Source organism: Sapajus apella, unplaced genomic scaffold, assembly GCF_009761245.1.
Source record: "Sapajus apella isolate SASKATOON/1434 unplaced genomic scaffold, GSC_monkey_1.0 scaffold1, whole genome shotgun sequence".
Taxonomy (NCBI): Eukaryota; Metazoa; Chordata; class Mammalia; order Primates; family Cebidae; genus Sapajus; species Sapajus apella.
The window spans coordinates 53038416-53062922 of NW_022436941.1; the positions used below are offsets into that span (position 1 = coordinate 53038416).

Below are 24507 nucleotides of genomic sequence, written 5' to 3' on the forward strand. Positions count from 1 at the left end.
CACATGGCTAGCCAGTTTTCCCAACACTGTTTATTAAATAGGGAATCCTTTCCCCATTGCTTGTTTTTGTCCAGTTTGTCAAAGATCAGATGATTGGAGATGTGCGGCATTGCCGCTGAGGCTTCTGTTCTGTTCCATTGGTGTATATCTCTGTTTTGGTACCAGTACCATGCTGTTTTGATTACAGTAGCCTTGTAGTATAGTTTGAAGTCAGGAAGCCTGATGCCTCTGGCTTTGTTCTTTCTGCTTAGGATTGTCTTGGCTGTGTGGGCTCTTTTTGGTTCCATAAGAAGTTTAAGGTGTTTTTTTCCAGTTCTGTGAAGAAGGTCATTGGTAGCTTGATGGGGATAGTGTTGAATCTATAAATTACTTTGGGCAGTATGGCTATTTCCACAATAATGATTCTTCCCAACCATGAGCATGGAATGTTTCTCCATGTGTTTGTATCCTCTCTTATTTTCTTGAGCAGTGGTTTGTAGTTCTCCTTGAAGATGTCCTTTATATCCTTTGTTGGTTGTATTCCTAGGCATTTTATTCTCATTGTAACAATTGTGAATGGGAGTTTGCTTATGATTTGGCTCTCTATTAGTCTGTTATTGGTATGTAGGAATGCTTATGATTTCTGCACATTGATTTTGTATCCTGAAACTGCTGAAGCTGCTTATCATCTTAAGGAGATTTGGGGCTGAGATGATAGGGTCTTCTAAATGTGCAATCATATCATCTGCAAATAGAAACAATTTGATTTCCTCCTTTCCTAATTGAATAACTTTATTATTTTTTCTTGCCTGACTGCCCTGGCCAGAACTTCCAGTACTATATTGAATAGGAGTGGTGAGAGAGGGCATCCTTGTCTACTGCCAGATTTCAAAGGGAATACTTACAGTTTTTGCCCATTCAGTATGATATTGGCTGTAGGTTTGTCGTAAATACCTTTTATTATTTTGAGATATGTTCCTTTGATACCTATTTTATTGAGAGTTTTTAGCATAAATGGCTGTTGAATTTTGTTAAAGGCCTTCTCTGCATCTATTGAGATAACCATGTGGTTTTTGTCTTTGGTTCTGTTTACGTGATAGATTATGTTTATAGACTTGCATATGTTGAACCAGCCTTGCATCCCTGGGATGAAGCCTACTTGATGGTGGTGAATAAGCTTTTTGATGCACTGTTGCAATCAGTTTGACAGTATTTTATTGAAGATTTTTGCATCTATGTTCATCATGGATATTGGCCTGAAGTTTTCTTTTTTTGTTGAGTCTCTGCTGGGTTTTGGTATCAGGATGATGTTGGTCTCATAAAATGATTTGGGAAGGATTCCCCTTTTTTTTTGTATTGTTTGGAATAGTTTCAGAAGGAATTGTAACAGCTCCTCTTTGTACATCTGGTAGAATTTGGCTGTGAACCCTTCTGGATCTGGACTTTTTTTGGTTGATAGGCTATTAAATGCTGCCTCAACTTCAGCCCTTGTTATTGGTCTGTTCAAGGTTTCAACTTCTTCCTTGTTTAGGCTTGGGAGGATGCAAGTGTCTAGGGATTTATCCACTTCTTCCAGGTTTACTGGTTTATATGCATAGAGTTGTTTGTAGTAATCTCTGATGATAGTTTGTATTTCTGTGGAATCGGTGGTGATGTCCCCTTTATCATTTTTTATTGCATCTATTTGATTCTTATCCCTTTTCCTTTTTATTAATCTGGCTAGCAGTCTATTTTTTGATCTTTTCAAAAAACCAGCTCCTGGATTTATTGATTTTTTTTAAGGGCTTTTTTGTGTCTCTATCTTCTTCAGTTCTGCTCGGACATTAGTTATTTTCTGTCTTCTGCTAGCTTTTGAGTTTTTTGATCTTGCTCCTCTAGGTCTCCCAATTTTGACAATAGGGTGTCAATTTTAGATCTTTCCTCACTTCTCATGTGGGCATGTATTGCTATAAATTTCCCTCTAGACACTGCTTTAAATGTGTCCTAGTGATTCCGGTATGTTGTGTCTTCATTCTCGTTGGTTTCAAAGAACATCTTTATTTCTGCCTTCATTTAATTGTTTATCCAGTCAACACTCAGGAGCCAGTTGGTCAGTTTCCATGAAGTTGTGCAGTTTTGAGTTAGTTTCTTAATTCTGAGTTCTAATTTGATTGTCCTTTGGTCCAAAAGACTGTTTGTTATGATTTCTGTTCTTTTGCACTTGCTGAGGAGTGATTTACTTCCAATTATGTGATCAATTTTAGAGTAGGTGCAATGTGGTGCTGAGAAGAATGTATATTCTGTGGATTTGGGGTGGAGTTTTCTGTAGATGTCTATTAGGTCTGCTTGGTCAAGATCTGAGTTCAAGTCCTGGATATCTTTGTTAATTTTCTGTCTTGTTGATCTGTCTAACATCGACAATTGAGCGTTAAAGTCTCACACTATTATTGTGTGGGAGTGTAAGTCTCTTTGTAGGTTGTTAAGAACTTGCTTTATGTATCTGGGTGCTCCTGTATTGGGTGCATATATATTTAGGATCGTTAGCTCTTCTTGTTGCATAGATCCTTTTACCATTATATAATGCTCTTCTTTGTCTCCTTTGATCTTTATTGGTTTAATGTCCATTTTATCAGAGACAAGGGTTGCAAGTCGTACTTTTTTAGGATTGTAACTCCTGCTTTTTTTTTTTTTGCTCTCCAGTTGCTTGATAAATCTTCCTCCATCCCTTTATTTTTAGCCTATGTGTGTCCTTGCATGTGAGATGGGTTTCCTGAATGTAGCACATCAATGGGTCTTGGCTTTTTATCCAATTTGCCAGTCTGTGTCTTTTGATTGGGGCATTTAGTCCATTTACATTTAAGGTTAATATTGTTATGTGTGAATTTGATCCTGACCTTTTGATGCTAGCTGGATGTTTTGCCTATTAGTTGACGCATTTTCTTCATTGTGTCGATGGTCTTTACCATTTGGTACATTTTTGGAGTGGCTGGTACTGGTGTTCCTTTCCTTGTTTAGTGGTTCTTTCAGGAGCTCTTGTAAGGCAGGCCTGATAGTGACAAAATCTCTCAGCAATTGCTTGTTTTTAAAGGATTTTACTTCTCCTTTGCTTATGAAGCCTAATTTGGCTGGATATGAAATTCTAGGTGGAAAGTTCTTTTCTTTGAGGATGTTGAATATTGGCCCCCACTCTATTCTGGCATGTAGGGTTTCTGCCACATCCAGCCTAGATAATCTTAAGGCAAATGCTTAAGTCCTACAAACAAGATTGTTCCATGTTATATTTCTGTGTCAGTGTTTGGTGAGACAAATGAATTAGCTGATTTTTCATTTTTTTCTTGTGTATTTTAGAATTTGTTTTAATAATTGGCAGGTATTACTCTTAAGTGAAAAAGATAAAATCTCAAGGAAAGGGTGATGTAGTGGCTCATGCCTGTAATTCTAACACTTTGGGAGGCAGAGCAGGGCATATCACTTGAGGTCAGAAGTTCGAGATCAGCCTGGCCAATGTGGCTAAACCCCATCTCTAATAAAAATACAAAAATTAGCTAGGCATGGTGGCACACACCTGTAATACCAGCTACTTGGGAAGGTGAGGCAGGAAAATCTCTTGTACGCAGGAGGCGGAGGTTGCAGTGAGCCAGGATAGCACCACAGCACCCCAGCCAGGGTGACAGAGTAAGACACTATTGTGACAATAACAGCAACAACAAAAAACCCAAAAAACCTCAAGGAAAATAAAGAGTACAGTCCTGGCAAGTAGCATTTTCGAAAGCTATTCTTGAAGAGTAGTCTATATCAGGAAAATCTAATTTCCTCATGAAAGCAAAATCTTTTTGTAACTCAGTATTTCACAGAAAACAAAATCTCATACATATATATTTGGTTAAGTAGGAAAATGTACTAAAAAAAAACTTCTCCGATTCTTTAGCAAAGAGTAAATTCAATACTTTCTCAGAATTTACATTTTGTTAAGAGTAGCAACTAGGTTTATTTAAACTCAATTTAGTTAGTTTAAATAAACTCAAAAGTAGGTGTGCCGGGCCTTGTAGCCAGCATCCTTGCTGCTGTGCCTATAGCCTGGCCCACCCTGAAGGTCAGCTGTGGCTGGGGTGGTCAGTTGCAGTACCTGCCAACAGCTTTCTGCCTTAAGCACCTGCATCTTTGCCTCAGGGTCTTCTCCAGATACTTGGAGAAATGCTTGGCCTGAGTATAGGACAAGCCAGAAGTGATTTGTGTTAATCCTCTCAGGATCAACCTTCAAACAAGGAAGGCAGAATTGAGGGATTTATGCCCCAGCTTCCTCATCTCCGAAAGACAATCTGAGGCATGTCCTCCATGGTTTCTCAGCAGATCCTCAGCAGGATTGGGCCCATTTGCCCACAGCGGAAGCCTGCTCATTATTAATGTACCCTTTTCAACTTTCCTTCCTTTACTATGTCACTTTCTCACTCCTCACTTCCCAAATGAACCACTGACATCCTAATTCTGTGTCACAGGCTGCTTTCTGACAGGGGAATACAATCTAAGTTTGCATGCTAGATGCGAGATAACTTCTTCAAACAAAGACCTTTTTGTGTTTACTCTGGAATTCCTGATGCTTAACATGTCCCCGGCACATAGCAAAATGAGATATTTTTGTAGGCTTCAGTTAGATCTGAATACAGCAGTGAAGGCAGTCAAGTGTTCTGAAGAATGATGTATACTGGATTAATTTCCATAAAAGACACAATGAAAGTGCTATGTAAATAGTCACTAATTATAAATTAGGAGATCAGCAAAGGCTTTAAGGAGGATGTAGTAGCAAATCAGGTGTTTGAAGGATGCACAAGATTTTGTCAAGTGGAGAAGGATTAAAGTGACATTCCAGGCAAATGAAAGAGCAACATCAAGGTCTCAGAAGCGTTAGGGTATACGGACTACTGAAAGAAAATAATAGTGCTCCTGGGTTGAAACTCAGAGAATGCAAAATAAGAGGGTAGAAAACAAAATGAACCTAAGTTAGTCCATGACAGCCTGCATATTCGAGGAAGCCCGCACATTCGAGGAAGCCCTGAATAGACTGGAGAGAATGTTTCAGAACTGCACATACAGAGCTATTTTTTTGGTGTGACTTCCAAAATAAAAGCTTCGCCCACGCATTGACGGGCTAACATTACTTTGAAAGTCTGACTCACTAATAGAGCATTTTTCCTGAAACTCAAGACATTTAGAATTTGGATATATTTTTATTTTTTTCCTGAAGAGGACAAGAAAAAGAGAAAAGAGCTCCTCTTCTCTCCTGGATTTCAACAAATGTTTGTATCTTACATTGACTAATTTATTAGAATTCATTTCTTTAAGCTTTCCACTTCAAAGCTATTGCTTTTCATGAAAGGGATCATGATGTGCTCATTCACCTTATATAAATCAGTTTGTGAACAGAAAGATTTGGGAGACCGATGCAATGATCATGTAGTATGATGGGTGGGATTAGCACTGGTCTGGACACCAGGAAACCTGGGCTCTGACTCTGGATCCTCCTCATCCTGGCTTTTTGGCCTTGGGGGAATCATTAAAACTTTCACTGTCTGTTCAGTGAGGTGTTGGACTGATATCTAAGATTTCTACTAGGGCCAACCTCTTGTCCACTTGACAAAATATTGTGCCACCATGGAGGACATGCCTCAGATTGTCCTAAGATGATTAAATCAAGGTCAGAGGAGACAACTGAATCTCTTATGAATGCCACTAAAAAAAGGTTATTCGAAAATCAATGACATTATAACTTTTTGAGAAAAGATAATGCAAACATCATCTTCAGTAGTTCCTTTAAAAGATCTATTTTTTCGGATGTTTTTAATGTAAGTGCCATCAATTAAAATAGGCATAATAGTGCTCATATAAAATAGTAATTTTCTAAAATGCATCTGATGGCACCAGGCCTTGGGGCATATTTCATTAGTTGCTGGAAAGATGATAGCATTTCATTAAGAAATTAATCACAATGAAAGAACTGGATTCTGAATGTGTTTCCCACTGAAATGTAGACATTATTGACAGATGATAGTCTGTTTTTAGGTATAGCATTCCTTAAGATATTATTGTTAAACAAAATGAGGTTCAAAAAATCTTATCTCCTTATACTCTGAATAAAGTAGCCATAGAAGCAGTCATCATAATTTACTTCTACTTAATCATGCACCTTCTAAATCAAGTTGTTTTTTTCATATTGGAAAATACTTCATCTTATTCTGTGAGTGATTTTTTTCCACACATGATACTGATGGGAAGGTCTTAACTTACAGAGAAATAAATATGAGAACAATATCTGTTTAAGCAGCAAGTGCAGGGGCAGGTGAGAGAGTCTGGGAGGAAGTTCTTTTGCCTGAGGGTCACTCTCATGTGAGAGAGCTGAACACAGCAGCATCCTCTACGAACTTTAAAATTTAGAAATCTCAGATAGAGTACCAGTATTATCCAGGGAGTCTGAAAAGAAAAACCACTGTGATCAATAAATATTTTTTTAAAAAAGTCATATAGGACTTGAGAAATTTCTAGCCTGATTATTTACTTTTTAGACCTCAAACAGTTAAAGAGAATATAAAACAAACTATACTTTGAACCTAATAATACAATGACAAAATAACTATTTTCTTTTCAAAACGTTTGAAAATATGTCCAGTACACTAAGACAATATTCTAGATCCACAATTGTTACAATCCCAAAAATGGTTTTGGTGAGAAGTGAGGAGGCCAGGCAGGAAAGGTAAAGAAAGAGAATTAGCATTCACCGCATACTTTCCTGCCAGCTAGCCTGCTATACACTTTCTTTATGCTAATTTATATAATATTCACAAAGAACTGTATAAGGTAGGTGTTATCTTTATTTTACAGTGGATAGAACTGAGGTTCATTAAATTTAATTAACTTGCTCATCATAGTGTGGTTGTTAATGTCAGAGACCTCGGTTGCTTTCAAGAGCAGTGCTTTTTAACACCATGCTGTGTTCTGCTTCAGATGATGCATCTCTGCAGGAATTAAAAGCACATACTGTACATTTATTTTTCAAGAATCAAATCACCATCATTTGTTTTTAACATAAGCATAGCAAAAGTCCCACAATACAAGTTTATCATTGTGAAACTACTGCAGATTTTGGTATCACAGGGTATACCTGGGGGGCTGGTGGAATCTTAGTTTAGTCTGACTGAGAGTTTGTTACACTTGATGGGAGCAATGAGGACTGAATCATCAGAGGCTGGTGACTGGCCACCAGGAATCACTTGAGCCAGTTGCTTATTGGCAAAATTAGAATGGGGTGAAGTGAGTAAGTCCTTTGCTCCAAGTGTAAAATTTAAGGGGGCACCCAAAACTCAGTAATTAAAATATTTTAATGCAATTTCTTAAAAAATTCAAATCAGCAAATTGCTTTTATAAATAACCTCAGGGTTCTGAGTTCTAAGCCACTTGAAATATTGAATTTCTTTATCTCTCAGTAGTCTAAGGAAGAAGAAAGATCTCACTGGGTAAAACCAGAATGATTTTTACTGGATTCAGGCACTCTGTTTTGGGGGTATAGGAACAATATTTTCTCTGGTCCTATGCTAGCAAGAGTCTCCTACTTTCTTAGAGTAGAAGCTAGATTTGGGGTGACTAAGTGTCTCAATTTTCCCAGACTATGCAGGTTTTAGCGCTGAAAGGACTGCTCCCCCCAAAACCCTCAGTCCTGGAAAAACTGCAATGATTGGTCATCCTAGTGGAGGGAATGTACTTAGAGTCGTACTATTAAAAAAAAGAAAAGAGAGAATATGTGGATACTCTGTTTGGCACCAGCTCTTAGAGTTTAAAATAGGTAGAAGAAGAATAATATTTTCATATATATTTGACTATTGAAATTAGAGTCATGCCAATCAGGTTGAGGTTATAGGTGATGTAGTTTATGTGTTCCCAGGCTACACCAGCCTGGGAAGGGGCATGGGGACTCATAGTCTTGGTGATTTCTCCGGAAGATATTACTACCTGCTTTCTTGGGCTTCCCAACTCCTTTAAATCCTGTTCTACTTATTCCTTGAGTGACTGGGGAGTCTTGTACCTGCCATATTGAGCAAATCCCCTTATCTTCCAGTGTTTGACACAGACATTGATGACCATCACTGTGACTGTGATTGAGGGTTTGGGGTTTCCAAAGCATCCAGAGCAGTCAATTGTCCACTTCCTGCAGGGGTGTGCTCTGCCATATTCAGTCAAATCCACCAAAATAAGATTCATTTCCCAAGTCTTTTTTTTTTTTTCAATGAGTTCTCTGCACATTCGCTCCACCCCTGACCTGATTTAGATCTGAACAAAAGTCTAATGAGCTGCTCCCTCCAAACGGAGGCAAAATTACTGTAATTATGGAGAAATTGAAATTTCAGGCACCTGTGAGTGAATTTGTACTAATCTTGTATTTTTTTTTTTTTAAAAAGACCCCTGAATCCATGCTGTAGACTGAATGGCATTCCCCCTCCAATTCATATATTGAAGCTCTAACCCCTAATGTGTTTGAAGATAGGGATTTTAGGAGATAATTAAGGTTAAGTGAGGTCATAGGATGAGGTCCTAATCTGATTGAACTGATGATTTTATAATAAGAGAAAGGAGATTCCCATGTCTTCCTTCCCTGCGTTTCCTCTCTCTTTCCCCTCCCCTCCCTCTTCCCCTCTTTTTCTCTCCATATGATAACATAGTCAGAAGGCAGCCTCCTGTAAGCTAGGAAGAGAGCTCTCTCCTGAGACCAATCATGGTGGCATCTTGCTCTCAGACATATAGCCTCTGAGGCTGTAATAAAATAAATGCGTGTGGTTTAAACCACTCAGTCTACGGTATTTTATTATGGCAGCCTTAGCAGACTAAGACAATTTATTTTGTCCATGAACCTGCTATTTGACCAATAGGAATGCAAATTGAAATCTGAATCTCTGCCTTTATTAACTTTATGTTACAGTGATAATTTATGGCCCAGAGAGGGAAAATCAATCCAAAGACAGGAATATTTTTTGGCCTGGAGCACTGATAGCAATTTATTTACTGGGAAGCTATTGTTGTGAACATCAGAGGTGATTACAAGAGTGAAAGCCAGAAGGAGAAAGTTCCTTTTGTTTGAGCAACTCAAGTGAAACAGATTTGGGGGCATGGCAGTGGAGGCTATTTCTGAGTGCGAGACAGCATAGCACAGTGGCTAAAAACATGGACTCTGGATTCAATACCTGCATTCACTATTTATAATCTGTGTAAAAGTGGGCATGTTGCTTAATCTTCCTTTGCATCAGTTCCTTATCTATAAGATAGTACATATAACACAGAGTTTCTATAAACAACAAACTTGATAAAATGTGTACAACTTTTAGAACAGTGCTTATTGCATAGAGCATGTTCAGAATATATTACCTATTTCATTTATAAGACAACGTCTTTAGTGTTTCCTAAACAAATAGCATTCTCATTTGCCCAGCTCTACAAACTCTTGAACTACACCCTGTGCCTGGTATTCATATCTAGTCTATTCCTATGTCCTATCAATGTTATCTTCCAAATATTCAATTAATGCACATCCCTTCATCTCCACTACAGAGGACAAGTTTCTCTGGGAAATACAGTACTTTCCCTGTCTTCCAGAGATGGAAGCGTGGCTAAAAGTCTTTACAAAGTACTTAGATTCTTGCCATTTACTGCAATCGTCTAATTCATCTAGCTTTGCTTCCTCCACCCCCACCATTTGTTTTCCACACCTTGAGAAGAGTCCTTAAGGCTCTTCCTGAGCCTCCCCCTACTATTACCTGGTGAGCAGTTGACACATATTAAGTCAGCTCAAGTATCCCTTCCTGGGGACACTTGTCTTTACTGTAATTCTCCTCCTTTCTCAAATCTAGGTTAAGTTTTCTTTGTTATTTGACAGATTTTTTTTTCCTTTATAAAAGATACAGTCTACTCTACTCTTGCTCACCATCATACTTTTAGTGCCAGGGAGAGTGCTTGACTCCAGTGATAATCAGTATTTATTGAATGAATGAAATAATAAAGAAATGACCTGTGGGTTAGAGTTTCATCTGTTTTGATGTTGAATGCTGTCTATACTATTACTCGACAAATTGTTTTAATTGTCCTTCAGGCCAATATGGCCTGGGCAATGTGGGTTGTGAGTGCTATCATTTTAAAAAATCATATTAAATTATTCACTTGCATTGAAATATTCAAACCTACAGTTACCTAACCAACTTTATCTGAATGCCTGAATACAAAGGAATATTTTCAAACAGCCTTCTTAGGGCACAAAAATCACTTGCACTCTTTCTACATTGAGTCTTACATTTATTAGAGGTCTTAATTAAGACTCAGTTTTACTTGCAGGATTCCTAGAACTACAAATATTTGATGCATCTAAATATCACTGACAACAACGTTTGAAGGGTTTAGAAAATAAAGTTTGCAACTGGAGGTAGTTTTTGCTTCCTATGCACCATTTTTTACTGTGGCTCTGAGAAAAAGGAAACGTGTAGTTTATTGAGCAGCGCTTAGAAAAACATTTACTGAACAGAAAATCTATTATTTTACCCTGCAAAGTATTTCAAAGCTAATTTTCATATGTAGAAGTGGAGACTGAAAAGATTATTTTGATCAGATTGTCTCAGCTGGTAATAATAAAGTCAATTTCAAAATTCCAGAACTTTTGACTTCGAAGTGTATGCTCCTGGTAAGCCACGCTGCCTCTGCCTTTAGGGTTGGCAAGGCTTGTCTGTTGCTCTCCTGGCCATGAGGTAGCCAACACCCTGTAAGTGGGTTGCTTAGGGTATTATAGAAGCTCTGGATTCCTTCCTTCTTTCTGCCTTTCTTCTTTCCTAGAGGAAATGCTGGAGTTGTTTAAGGTGAATTTTCTCTCGCTTGTCTATTGTTTAGCTGTTTCTCCTTCCTGTATGTTTTTTGGTATGCTATTCAGAGTTACATGATATTAATAATACTCAGGAATTAAGTGGGTTTAATTCTTCATGCTTTGTAAAAAAGCTCCACTAGTATTCAAATTCTTTAATATTGAAATCATTTTCTGCATCATTCTACCACAAACCCTAAATAAAAGTTGCATGTGCAGGCACTTCAATCCTTCACACATGAACACTTCCATTTAGTTATTTATTTAATTCCACTCCTGGAATAAGATAGGAATGCATTACAGTTTGGGTAAATAATGATTGCATTGTTCTCTTCTCATGTAATTTACTGGGGATTGGCACATCCTAGAGTAAACTGCAAAGACCGGAATTGGATTGAAGTGTAGTGCAGCTGTTGTGTGCCTGTGTACAAACAGCCTCCAAATAACGATCTAAAATAGTCTTCCAACAGCGTTTGGTGATCTTGCCAGCAATTTTTCTCATTGCCCTGGGATGTGATTCAGCTGAGCTAGGATGCATAAACTTAACAGATTGTCTTTTAAAACAGCGTAGTCAAAATTATTTATACAGAAAATGGCCCGAAGCTTGGTGTGTGTGTGTGTGTGTGTGTGTGTGTCTGTGTGTGTGTGTGTGTGTGTGTATACATGCATATTTTGATATTGATTTTGTAAACTCTGTAATTTTTATTCCACATTATGTCAGTCCTACACTTCTCCTGGGATCCATCTGACATGGAATCTGTTGATTTTCCACCCGTAATAATTTCACGTAAGATCTTAAATCTGACCTGAATGTTTTTTCATCTTACTGATTATCTTTATATCCGTATTAATTATTGTGATATACTGACATATAATTCAGTTGGTTCATGACTGTGCCAATAGCTCTATCTTTATGTGCAAATAGACATGCCTAAATCCAGTTCATTTTAAAAAGCTTCACTACGCTACAAAACAAGTTGAATTGTTCTCATTTTGTTTATGGATATGTTTGCTATGGGAAGTGGAGAATAACAATTATGATATTATTGATAATTATGGATTTAATGACTGATACAGATAATATAAGGTTTCATTAATTTAATAAATGTTAACTGAGAGCTAGTGGGCCCCCATGATTATATAAGGTTCCGGGATTACAGAGATGAAGATTCTATGCCCCACTGTCAAAGCAGTCAGTTTCTTAAAGAGATACCCAAGCAAACAGGGAGTGTACAGTATGATGCTCTTTTAGTATAAACAGTACCATTGACTTCCAATCAATTAGTTTTGGTAATATCTGAAAGAGATATTACCTGTATAGCTGCTATAATAAATGTATGTACAAAAAAATAGGGAAATAGGAAAAGGATTATCTAACCCTACCTGCAAGAGTGAGAGAAGGCTTTACAAAGAAGATAATGACTGAGCTGGCAATGAAAGGTGTTTGAGGTATTTTGACAAAGGGGACAGAGTCAAAGGAGAACATTCCCGTAGAGGAAGTAGTATATTTCAAAGGTGCAAATATACAGAATTTGAATCATTCATGATGCTACAAATGGTTCAGTATTTCAGGAGAGTGAAGTGTGAGCAAGGAAGTGGCAAAAACCCCTGAATAAATAGGCCAAAATCAGAGTGAGAAGAACTTTTCATGCCATGCAAATGGGATTAGATTTTTAGGCCCTAAAGTAGTTGAGAATTTTTGAGAGTCTTAAACTTCAGAGTGTCATAGTCATCTTTTTGCATTAGAAATATCATTCTGACAGTACTATGGAGAACGGACTGAATGAGGACAGTACCAAGGCTTGGGAAATGTGTAAGGAGGCTTTTGCAGTAATCTCAGTGAGAAATGATAAATGCCTGAACCAGGGCAGACACAAGGAAATGGAAGGGAGAGAGTTCTGCAATGTCTTGAAATGTAGAATTGACCACCTTGGTAATTGATTTGATGTGAGATGTTGGGGCTAGATAGGAAAGAGAGAGAAACCTAAGATATCTTTGAGATTCGTCTTATGCAACTACATGGATGAAGGTATATTTTCCTGAGATAATAAATTTAGAAGGTAGAAGGTGTGGGGGTATTGAGTTCAATTTTGATAAATGATAACTGCAAGATTCATGAGTGACTTTCCAGCTGCCATGGAGAGTGTGCTACTGGGCATAGGGCCCTGGAGCTTAGCAGGGACGTGGGTATGTGTTTATAGATGAGTTTTTAGATAGTAGTTACATGTTTGCAGATGAAACTCCCTAGGCATTGTGGACGAGAAGAAAAGGCAAAGTGTAGAGCCTTGAGGTACACCAACATTCATGGAGGGCACGCTAGAGAATCCTACAAATGGAACTAATAGAGGCCCAGCGGAGAAGTAAGAGGAGGGCCAAGGAAGCCTGGTGCCACTGAAACCAAGACAGTCCTCTTTGTATTGCCGCTGCCCTGAAGAGAAGAGCATATCACATTTTGAAAAGTTTCAGGCATTGCTCAGACATTCCCTGTGATTTCTTCTTTTTTTCTGGAATGCCTTCCCTAACCTCTACGTAAACTACTACTCTACTGTGAAGCCTTCCTGGCTACTGTATCTGTAAGGTACAATAAACACTTATGACCAAATCACTGGTGGCATTAATCAGAAATTAACTTTGTACTTATATATGCCCATGTTGTCTAGCCAAACAAGAGACAAAGTGTTTATCATGCCTTGCCTGTGGTAGATGTCTCGGGCCAGTCCATTAGAAGCAGAGCCTGAGAGAGGGACCCAGGTGCACATGATTCATTGAGGGAGAAGTGGAGAAGAAAGATGTGATTTTGGGTTGTCTAGTCCTGAACTGGTCCACAGCAGCCAGGGAGAATAACTGCACCATATATTTATCCTTGCTTGAAGTAAGGCTGTTTGGTTTTGTACTCCTGGGTTGGCCAAGGGCAAATCTCTGGAGAAGGTCACAGGTGACAGTCACTAGTCTTGCCCTGGCAGTAGATAGGGGAGGGGTCTGATGACCTATACAAGGGCATCAACAGTGTCCACTGAAGCAGTCAGGCATTCAAGGGTTTAATGATTGCTTTGGATGTCATGGACCCTAGCTCTTTCGATATTTAGCTTGGGAGCTATGGTGAAGAAAAATGGTTTCTCTCTTCATCTCTCTCTCTTCCTCCCCTCTTTACCTCCAGTCCTTTTTGTTTAAAATGAAACTTTATTTTTTGTATTTCTTCTATTGAGAAAAATAAAAAGTTTAAAAAAGAAAATAAGTATTGCCCCAAATTCTAGCACCTTAAGATAATTATTAACATTTCAACATATTTTCTTCAATCTTTATAAAAGCATTTTAGTCAAGACCATTCTGTAAATTAAACAAAAATAGTTATTCTACTTCAAGTCCATAACATGATTAAATCTACACCTAGATACAATTTTATTATGTGATCGAACTATATTATAACCATTCCCTTAATTTGGGGCTTCTAAGTTTTCCCATATTTTCACTTTTATAAAAAATACTTTCAGTAATGATTTTGCCATAGAACTATTCTTCACGTTTTAGATTATTTCTTTAGATTAAATTCCTGAAAATGGAATTACTGGGATAAAATAATAGAATTATAAGGTTCTTGGTAGATATTGCAAATTGCTTTTTTTTAAAATTTGTTTCACAGGATGTGCAATTTAGACTTTCATCAGCAATTGATGAGAATGCCTTTTGCTATACTATGTCAGGGTAGTAGAATCTCCCTTAAAAATTAATTCCTCAGTTCTTTTCAGTGGAAACAGCCACTGAAATACAGTTCCTGTATACTCTTTCAGAGATACGCTATATGTAATGATTTTTTTTTATGTATTAAAGTTTCGTAATTTTGCAAAGATGAATCATTACATAGTCAAATTTGCTAATATTTCTCATGATTGTTTTCCTTTGGCTCTCAAGATAGTCCACTTTTGATTTTCCTCTATCTTTTGTCATTGACTCATTAATATGATTATCTTGGTCAAAGGAAAGCCATATTGATCTTGAAAATTGGCACAATAAAACTTTGTAGAGTGTGTTTGCTTAATCCATTTCACTGTTCTCAGTGGAGCCCATGGGAAGACCCACACACAGTGTAAGCCTTGGATTTTCCAAGCAAGGCAGAAAAAATCAGCTTCATCTTGTCTGAGAGAAGGGCTCAGAAACAATGTCTGCCCACTGCTCGGAGATTTGGAAAGTGATGACGATTCTACCCATTGTTGTTAGAGAATACAGCATTTGCCATAAAGGAAGGTTGTGTGTGTGTTTAGGGTCAGAGTGGAGGTGAGGCATAAATCAGAATGAAGCAAACTCGTGATAGAGGCTAGGTAAGAATAGATAACAACATGTTTTTCAGAATTTATTAGGAACGTATGCTTAGGAAAGTATCCAAGCTCTCTCAAATGCCCTCCTTTTGCTAAATTCCACAGCAACATACTCTTTTATTATATACAAGATTGCATGCATAGGAACCTGCCATACTGGATGGATGTTGTTTTCTCTATGTTCATTCTTCTTAAATCATTTTAAATTTATTTTGACATTTAACTACTTAAAAATAGAAGCCTGAACAAGATAATTTAATTCTGGATCTATATGATGCTAGGATTTGGATAAAATGAACAAAAAATTTATTACTCAAATGTGCTATAAAACAATATAATAATGTATTCCAGAAAGTGTTAGAAAACAATTATAACTGTTCAAAAATCTTGTCCTAAAGATCAGATATTCTGAATTTTTCTTTTTTAAAAATCTTGGTGCAAACAGTTTATGTTTTATTAAATTTCTTCATAAAAATCTAAACCCTTTCTAGTGTAAACCTGGCAACATACTAAATAGCACTATCTGATAAAATAAATCTAAACCAATGAGGCAGAGTTTGAACTGAAGAGGAAAATTTGGTGTAGGACAGCACAGTTCTGTAAGATTTCCCTTCTTGCTGGGATGAGAGAAGGGAGTAAGAGAGAATGGAAATTGAGGTTATAATATGTCATGATTTCTTGTGATGAATGGAAAGCAGTGAACATATTTGAGTCTCTGTTTCTTTAACTTTAATATGGGGAGATAGGCTCGATTTTTAAATTATATGATCTATAACTTGGGTTCTTCATGTTCTCCCCGTGTAGTGAAATAGGAATAGGGACCCACAGAGTTTTCACTCTTGCTAATGGTTGTTTTCCTTGGGATAGCTGGATGAAGGACATAAAGGGAAAGAGAGGGTTTTCTTGTGGAATAACAATTTAGAGAGAGTTTGATGGAGAGCAAGGATAAAACCTTGAGAACAAACTATTAGCTTCCGGAAATAGCTTTTAACACAAACTTGTGGCTAAGAGGTACTCCTGCTTTTCAAAGCCAATTATAGTGATAAAAGAGGGAAAGGGATGAAGGTGAATAGTTAAAAGGCCAGATACCAAGTGTGTTATTCTACCAGTGAGGTATGATGACACCTGAGAAATGGTCAAATATTGGTTGAAACAATTCTAGGCAATGGAACAAAAATGGAAGGCTTCTTGCTTTTCAAATATACAGAACAAAGAGATTTGCCCCTGAAATTTTTGTTAAGATGTTAAGTAGGATGCTATTTTCTGACCTCCTCTTGTGATAATCTCCCGTGACTCACTCATCTGAAGACAAGCACTCTTTTGTTATCCTCAACATGCCAGGAAAGCTTCCCTTTGGGGCTTTGGGCCTGGTTATTTCCTTTCACGGAGTGCTCTTCCCCAGATATTCTTGTGAGAAATTCCCTTACCCTTCAAGTCTTTGCTCAAAAGTCACTTTCCCATTGAGACATTCCCATTGGATGATGCAGCCAGCCTCCTTCTTTCACCCCAGCTGATGATCCTTTCCCCCAAACCCTTCTCATCCCCTTTAATCTGATGCACTCCTTTTTTCCATAGCACTTATGGTCTTCTAATACATGGCAAATTTCAGTTATTTTCAATATTTATTATTTATGGTCTCCTGCTTCCTTCCCCCACCCTCCTTCTATTCCCAGATGGAATGCTAATCTTCAAAAGGGCAAGGAGTTTTTTCTTATGAATGTACCCAAAATAACTAGTACAGTGTCTGACATGTGAAAGGTACATAGGGTACTCAATTTGCATTTGTTACATGAATAAATGAAGGCTTATGCAATCCACATGAACAAGAAGTACACGTCAGCTAACAAATGCAATAGAGAGATTTTATATATGTCTGCTTTTCCTGTAGCTAGTAGGTATAGAAACAGGAAGCCATATAGACTAAAGGTTTGTTTTGATTTCTGGGAGAAAAACTACCTAGAAATGAGTCATTTTACTACCAAGTTCACAGTGTTTTCCGAGGTTAATAATATTTTGGTTTTGGGTGATGGTTCAAAGTTTTTTTTTTTAGAGTCCTGTGTTATATATTAGCTTATTTTAATCTCTATTTTACAGTAAGAAAACCAAAGTTCAGAGAGGCAAAAACTCCTGTGCAACAAATGTGACCTCACAGAATGGTACTCAGGCTTTCTGATTCCACAGCTTTCCCGTAACACAGAGAAGATAAAAGGACTACGTCATTTAGAGGACAAAAGACTTAAAAAAGCGGTGTGTATATGTGTGTGTGTGTGTATAAAAGGGATTCGGATTGTAATATCTGTTCACAGAGACAAAGTGACCTACATTTATTGTTCAGTACTCAAAATATGTTTTAAAAGCTTAAAATGCCTAAAATATTTTCATACTGTTCATTGTTGCCACAAAATTTATACTCTGTAAGGGGGGTTATTATTATTTTCTCTGTTTCTTGTAACCATAACCCATTTGAAAAATTATCAATACTGAAACCTTGTCATTATTTTCCAATAGTTTTCAGCTCTGTAGCCTTGACTTTTCGATGTTAGACAGCAGTTTTTCCTCTTTGTTAACATGTATTTATCAGATATTTTATTTCTGGGATACACAGCTGTTCACTGTAAAACTATTCTTTTAAGTGTCAGCCTTCAATCATTTAGCCATTTCATTTCTATTTTTTCCCCTAGCAGCTGTTCTATTGATTGTCTAGAAATTGTTCATCCTATGTTTAAAATTATAACAGGAAGTGCAAAATTAAAAGGTTACATGTAAAAAAAGGATGCTGGAGTCATAAGAACACAAGTACTGTGCTCCAAGAAACTAACATATATCTACACACACACACACACACACACACACACGCACACACACACACACACACACACACACATTTGAAATGCATATCTACAGACAATAATATTAACTTTATTGAAATAATTCAGGAAAAATATCAAGTATATTAAGTGAATACCACGTTAGTTACTTTGCTGAATGCTGAGGCACTGTTTCAGGAAGTTGGTATAATACTATTATCCTTATTTTACAGATGAAGAAACTGAATTTCAGGGAAGCTAAGTAACCTGTTCAAGGTTCCACAAGTATGCTGCAGAGATGAAGTTGGAATTCAGTTTTATCCTGATTTCAAAATGCTTGTGTTTCGCTGACTCTTAATCTCTTTTTTCCTGAACTATTTCAGATATATAAGAATTATACAGAGAAAATGAAAACATATGTATTTATCATCTAGCTTAAGAAGTAGCACATGGTAGACATAATTGGACCCCTAATTTTATCTCCCAATCCCATTCCCTTGCTTTTCCTTCTGAATCCTGAATTTGTGTTTATCATTCCCATTCATATTTTTTATAGATGTACTACATGTATATTTATGTCTCAAAGCAATATTTAGTGTTGCTATGTTTTGGAATTTTATATACTGTGTGAAAATTTACATTTTCACTCAACATTATTTTCACTGCTTTTTTATTTCAGTTTTTTGTTTGAAAAGAACACCATTTTTTGATCCATCTTATGTTTATAGATGTTTAGGCTGTCTCTAACTTTTAGCAATGACTTTACATTTTTGACAAGTTGATGGGTGCAAAACAGTGTTTATTGTTTTATAATTGGCACTTTCCTGATTGTATTGAAGTGGAATTTTTTTTGTATATTTATTGGCAATTAATATTACCAGTTCAAGTATTTTGCCCCTTTCTTCTATTGAGTTGTTCATCCTTTTCTTATTAATTTTAGGGTGACTACAGATGATAATCTCTATAGATGTCTTCCTGAATTTATTTTTCTATTTATCATGTCTTTTGATCTACAAGTATTTTTCATATGTTTAAAGGTTTATTAGTCCATTTTCACATTACTATAAAGAAACTACCTGAGACTCGGTAATTTATAAAGAAAAAGGTTTTCTTTTATTTATTTTTATTTATTTATTTCTTTTAGAGACAGGGTTTTACTATGCTGCATAGGCTGGCTTGAACTTTTGGGTGCAAATGATTCTCCTGCTTTGGCCTCCGAAAAGTGCTGGGATTACAGGCATGAGCCACCATGCCCAGCTATGAAAAAAATTTCAGTTGACTCACAGTTCCACATGGCTGGGGAGGACTCATAAATCTTACAATCATGGCTGAAGGTAAAGGGGAAGCAAGGCATGTCTTACATGGCAGCATCAGAAAGAGAAAGTAATATGAGAGATGAGTACCAAACACTTTTAAACCACCAGATCTCCTGAGAACTCACTCACTATCACAAGAACAGCATGGGGAAACTGCTCCCATGATCCAATCACCTGCCACCAGGTCCCTCTCTCAACACACAGGTATTACATATTCAAGATGAGAGATGAGTGGGGACAGAGAGCCAAACCATATCAAAAGGAAATTTTTATTTCTTTTTCTGTGAGTTGTCTTTTGATATCCTTTGCCAATTTGCAAAGGATATCTATTTTTCCATTGGAGCTTTTTGTCTCTTCCTCAACTTTTTTTTTAATTGTAAGGGTTATTAACTAGTTTTCTTTTCTCTTTTCTTCTTTTCTCCTTTTCTCTCTCTCTCCTTCTTTACCTCCCCCCCTCCCTCCTTCCCTTCCTTCCCTTCCCTCCCTCCTCCCTTCCCTCCTTCCTTCCTCCTTTTCTCCCTCCTTCCTTCCTCCCTTTCTTTCTCCTCTCCTTTTCTTTCCCCTCCCTCCCTCCCTCTTTCCCTCTGTCTCTCCTTCCTTCCTTCCTTCCTTCCTCCCTCCCACCCTCCCTCCCTTTCCTTCCTTCCTTCTTCCCTTCCTTCTTCCCTCCCTCCCTCCTTCCCTCCTTCCTTCCTTCCTTCCCTCCTTCTTTTTTCTCTGTTGCCCATGCTGGAGTGCACTGACATTATCATAGCTCACTGTAGCCTTGAACTCCTGAACTCAAGCAATCCTTGTCTCAGCCTCCCGGGTAGCTAGGACTACAGACACCATGCCCAGCTAATTATTTTTTCTTTGGCAGACACGGGGTCTCACTCTGTTGCTTAGGTTGGTCTCAAATGCCTAGGCTCAAGTGATCCCCCCACCTCAGCCTCCCAAAGTGCTGTGATTACAGGCTAGAGCCACCACACCTGGCCTCTTCTCGTATTTTTGTAATGTTACTTTTTATATTTAAATCTTAACATCCTTTGAGAATGTATCTTACTTTGATTCACCCTTATCTTGGCTATTCAGTTTTTCCATCAGAATTTATTTAAAAGTCCATCTTTATCTCACCAGTTTCAGGTGCCTCTGAATTCTTATGTGCATTTGAGTCTATTTCTGGACTTTCCATTTTTTTCCATTGGTTTGTCTATTTATGTAACGTTATACACTATTTTTATGATCAAATCTTTACAATATAATTTAATATATGCTAAGGTTAGTTGCTCCTTATTGTCCTTTTTAAAAGTTTTCCTAGCCACTCCTGATTTAGAACTTTTCTATATGAACTTTGGTATCAGTTTGGCTACCTCTTTTACAAAATTCTTTTGGAATTTTGAGATTTTGTTGAATTTATGAATTAAGTTAGGTAGAATTAATATCCTAATGATGTTTCCCATCTATAAACATAGAATGACATTTCATTCATTCAAGTCTACTTCTTTTTTCTTTTTTCTTTTTTTTTTTTGAGACAGAGTCTCATTTCATCGCCAGGCACCAGGCTGGAGTGCAGTAGTGCAATCTTAGCTCACTGCAACCTCTGCCTCCGGGGTTCAAGCAATTATCCTGCCTCAGCCTCCTGAGTAGCTGGGACTACAGGCACATGTCACCACATCCAGCTAATTTTTGTATTTTTAGTAGACATGGGGTTTCACCATGTTGGTTGGCCAGGATGATCTCGATCTCTTGTCCTTGTGATCCGCCTGCCTCAGCCTCCCAAAGTGCTGGGATTATAGGCATGAGCCACTGTGCCTGGCTCGAATCGACTTTTATGTCCTTTAAAAGTGCTTAAATTTTTGTAGAAATAAATTATGGATTTTATAAAACTATGTTTCTGGTTATTTTAGGAATAACGGTTTATTCCTAATTGTTTTATCTTTTTTTGCTGCTGTTTTGAATTAGGTCTTTTCTCCTGTTTTATCCTCTATCAGGTTATTGTTTATAAAGTGGACTATTGATACATATATATTAATTTGATACCCTACTACCTCACTGAATTTCCTGATTGCTTTTAGTTTATGGTAAATTCTCTCTGAGTTTTCAGTTATACAATATACCATCTGGAAATAGTGATAGTTTTACTTTCTCCATTAAAATATTTCTGTGTATAGACCTTTCTTTGCTTGGGAAAGGAATAAAATAAAAAATACTTCCATGTATAATTCTTTTTTCAGTTTTATCACATTGGCTAATATTTCAAGAATAATATTAAATAGCCGTGATGACAAAACACATTCTTACCTTTTTCCTGAGTTAAGTGAAAATAATGCCAATCTTTTGCCTTTCACTATGATGCTGATTTTTTTCTTATATGAATAGGGACATATAAATAAATACATATGTATATTTACATATGCATATGTACATGCACATACAGGTTTATACATATAAATACCTATATGTATGCAGGTGTATATATGTTTATCTACAGATATGTGTGTATACATATTATATATATCTGTGCATATGTAGGCTGAGATATGTTTGTATATGTATTTTATAGATGTATAATGCAAAAATTCAGCTGAATGATCTTAATAAGAGTTGGCGTTTAATTTTTTGATGTCAATGAAGATACATGACATTTCTCCTGAAATCTTTTAATGCAATTCATTATATTCATCAATTTTTCAATATTCAGCCATTGAATTTTTAGAATCTCTTCCTCAGTGCAGTTGTTTTTTTAAGGTGTTTTTGGGTCATAATTGTTAAACCTTAAGATTTCACCAGGCGCAGTAGCTCATGCCTGTATTCCCAGCACTTTAGGAGGCCAAGGTGGGGCGGATCACAAGGTCAGGAGTTCAAGACCAGCCTGGTCAAAATAGGGAAACCCTGTCTCTACTAAAAATATAAAAACTAGCCACACATGGTGGCAGGTGCCTGTAGTCCCAGCTACCTGGGAGGCTGAGGCAGGAGAATCACTTGAACCCGGGAAACGGAGGGTGCAATGAGCAGAGATCATGCCACTGCACTCCAGCCTGGGTGACACAGCAAGGCTCTGTTTTTTTTTTTTTTTTTTTAAATCCCTTAAGATTTATGCGTTGATATTTATAAGTGATATTGGCCAGAGCCAATAATCTAGTATGTTATTTACTTATTTACCTTTTCCTTGGATTTCCCAGGACTTGTAGCTAATTTGTACTTAAACTCCAAGCCAGGATATGGGCACATTTGGTGAGCAAATGTTATGAATCCCTTCTCTCATAAGTACCTTTGAATGTGAGCTTTACATACAGGTATGCAAGCCAATGCCTTGTTTCCTATCTCACATGTCTTTTAAGACTCAAGTCTTCTAATTACTGAGCTCAATTCAGTGTGTGACAGAATGTTTGCTATAAACAACATGGCATCTGGCTTTCTCCAGGCCAAATGATCTGAAGGAGAGAAATGGAAGCTGAGTTGGAAGCTGCAGTGTCTCTGACAACCTAATCTCAGAGATGATTATTTCTACCATATTTTTTTGGTCACACAGATTAACTCTGGTATAATATGGGAGGGGATTACACAAAGTTTCTAACACCAGGAAGAGGTGATCATTGGAAGCCATTTTACATGCTGGCTGCCATAGTACATTCCCAGTTTTAAATTATTTTACTTATACTACATACTAACAGTTTACAATTGCAAAGACACAATGAAATGGTATGATAGAACAGATATCTGAAGGTGTCAAAAGATGGCAAAGGGGAAAAGGAAATTTAAATAGAAGGTTTTTACAGACAAACTTAGCTAGTCAATGGTGGATTTGTTTGTTTCAGAATAATTTTATACTGGTGAGTTTGTTTCCTTACAATACAACTGATGTAGGAATTTTCTTCTCAGTCACTCTACAAGCTGGGGACTCCTGGCTGGCAATGCCCCACCCAGGCCTCACTCTACCACACTTGAGTGCCCCAGCTTGCCTGTGTTATAGTTTGTACCTGTGTTCAGCAGTTGCTGAGCTCTTTACACCATGCCCAAGAAGAATGAGGATATACTGGACATTGAAGCATAAGGAGGGCAGAGAAGAATTTAACTGAGTAATGAAAACAGCTCTCAGAAGAGAGGGAAGCGGGAGAAGGAATGGTAAGAGCAGGTTGTCTGGCCCAAAGTCAGGTTGTCTCTCCCTTTACCAACTGTATCTGGGGTTTTTAAGGCACAGGATGGGGAGTGCATGCTGACTGGTTTGTGAGTATGCCAAAAAGTTTAAAGCAAAGACACCACTCAAAGGTGGGCATGACAGTGTAGAAAACCAATTAGGAAATGGTAGGTATCTGTAAAATACATGACTGGTGGGGTCCAATTAGAGAATAGCACACCAAACAGGAAGACAAGTTCTCAATCTGGTCGTAGGATTTAACTTGTAGCTTGGCTTTCAGGCTTTAAACTGTCTTCACCTTGCAGGTGGGGTTTCACTGGGGACCTGCCCCTATTAGCCTATGCATTTAGCTGCCTCCTGTCACTATCACAACTGTGAATATATCAATATAAAAGACACTGTGAAATTGCTGAACAAATGTAGAGTTTGAAAATATTTTAATATAAATAGTTCAAACAAATGATTGTTCTCTTTTCAAAAAATGAGACATTTCACCTAAACTTAGGGTTAATCACTCTCAAGATTTTATTAGAGAAACAGATGAATTTTTATTCTCTTCTTAGAACACCTTTAGAATTTAAACATATTATTCTGTTGTTATATGTAGTGAACTCCAATTTTCCCTTTAAAGAAGTAGTATGTCAGTATGTTCAGCTCTCTTATTCCTTAATTTTTCATTTTAAAGTTTAACTTCCTGGTTCTCTGTGCCCCCTTGTCTCTAGTTTCGGTAAACAAATTTCCCACCAGTTCTAATCAGTAGTTCATATCGGTTCTCCTGGTCACCTGCTTTGACCTGAGTCGCCCTGGTCACCTGCTTTGACCTGCATCACTCTGGTCACCTGCTTTGACCTGCATCACCTCTGGCCACCTGCTTTGACCTGAGTCACCCCCCGGTCACCTGTTTTGACCTGCATCACTGCCGGTCACCTGCTTTGACCTGAGTCACCCCCGGTCACCTGCTTTGACCTGCGTCACCTCTGGTCACCTGCTTTGACCTGAGTCACCTCTGGCCACCTGATTTGACCTGAGTCACCCCCGGTCACCTGCTTTGACCTGTGTCACCCCCGGTCACCTGCTTTGACCTGCGTCACCCCCGGTCACCTGCTTTGACCTG

The 24507-nt window shown here is 37.6% G+C and overlaps 1 long non-coding RNA gene across 1 annotated transcript in view; it reads left to right on the forward strand.

Annotated features, from left to right (window-relative positions):
* Positions 1–19226, forward strand: part of LOC116550609 — a 66797-nt gene extending 47571 nt beyond the window's left edge. Inside the window, exons 2-3 of the long non-coding RNA XR_004268515.1 lie at positions 17248–18245; positions 19105–19226. This is a non-coding gene — a long non-coding RNA (uncharacterized LOC116550609). The remainder of the gene's footprint in view (positions 1–17247; positions 18246–19104) is intronic.
* The last annotated feature ends 5281 nt before the right edge of the window (positions 19227–24507 follow it).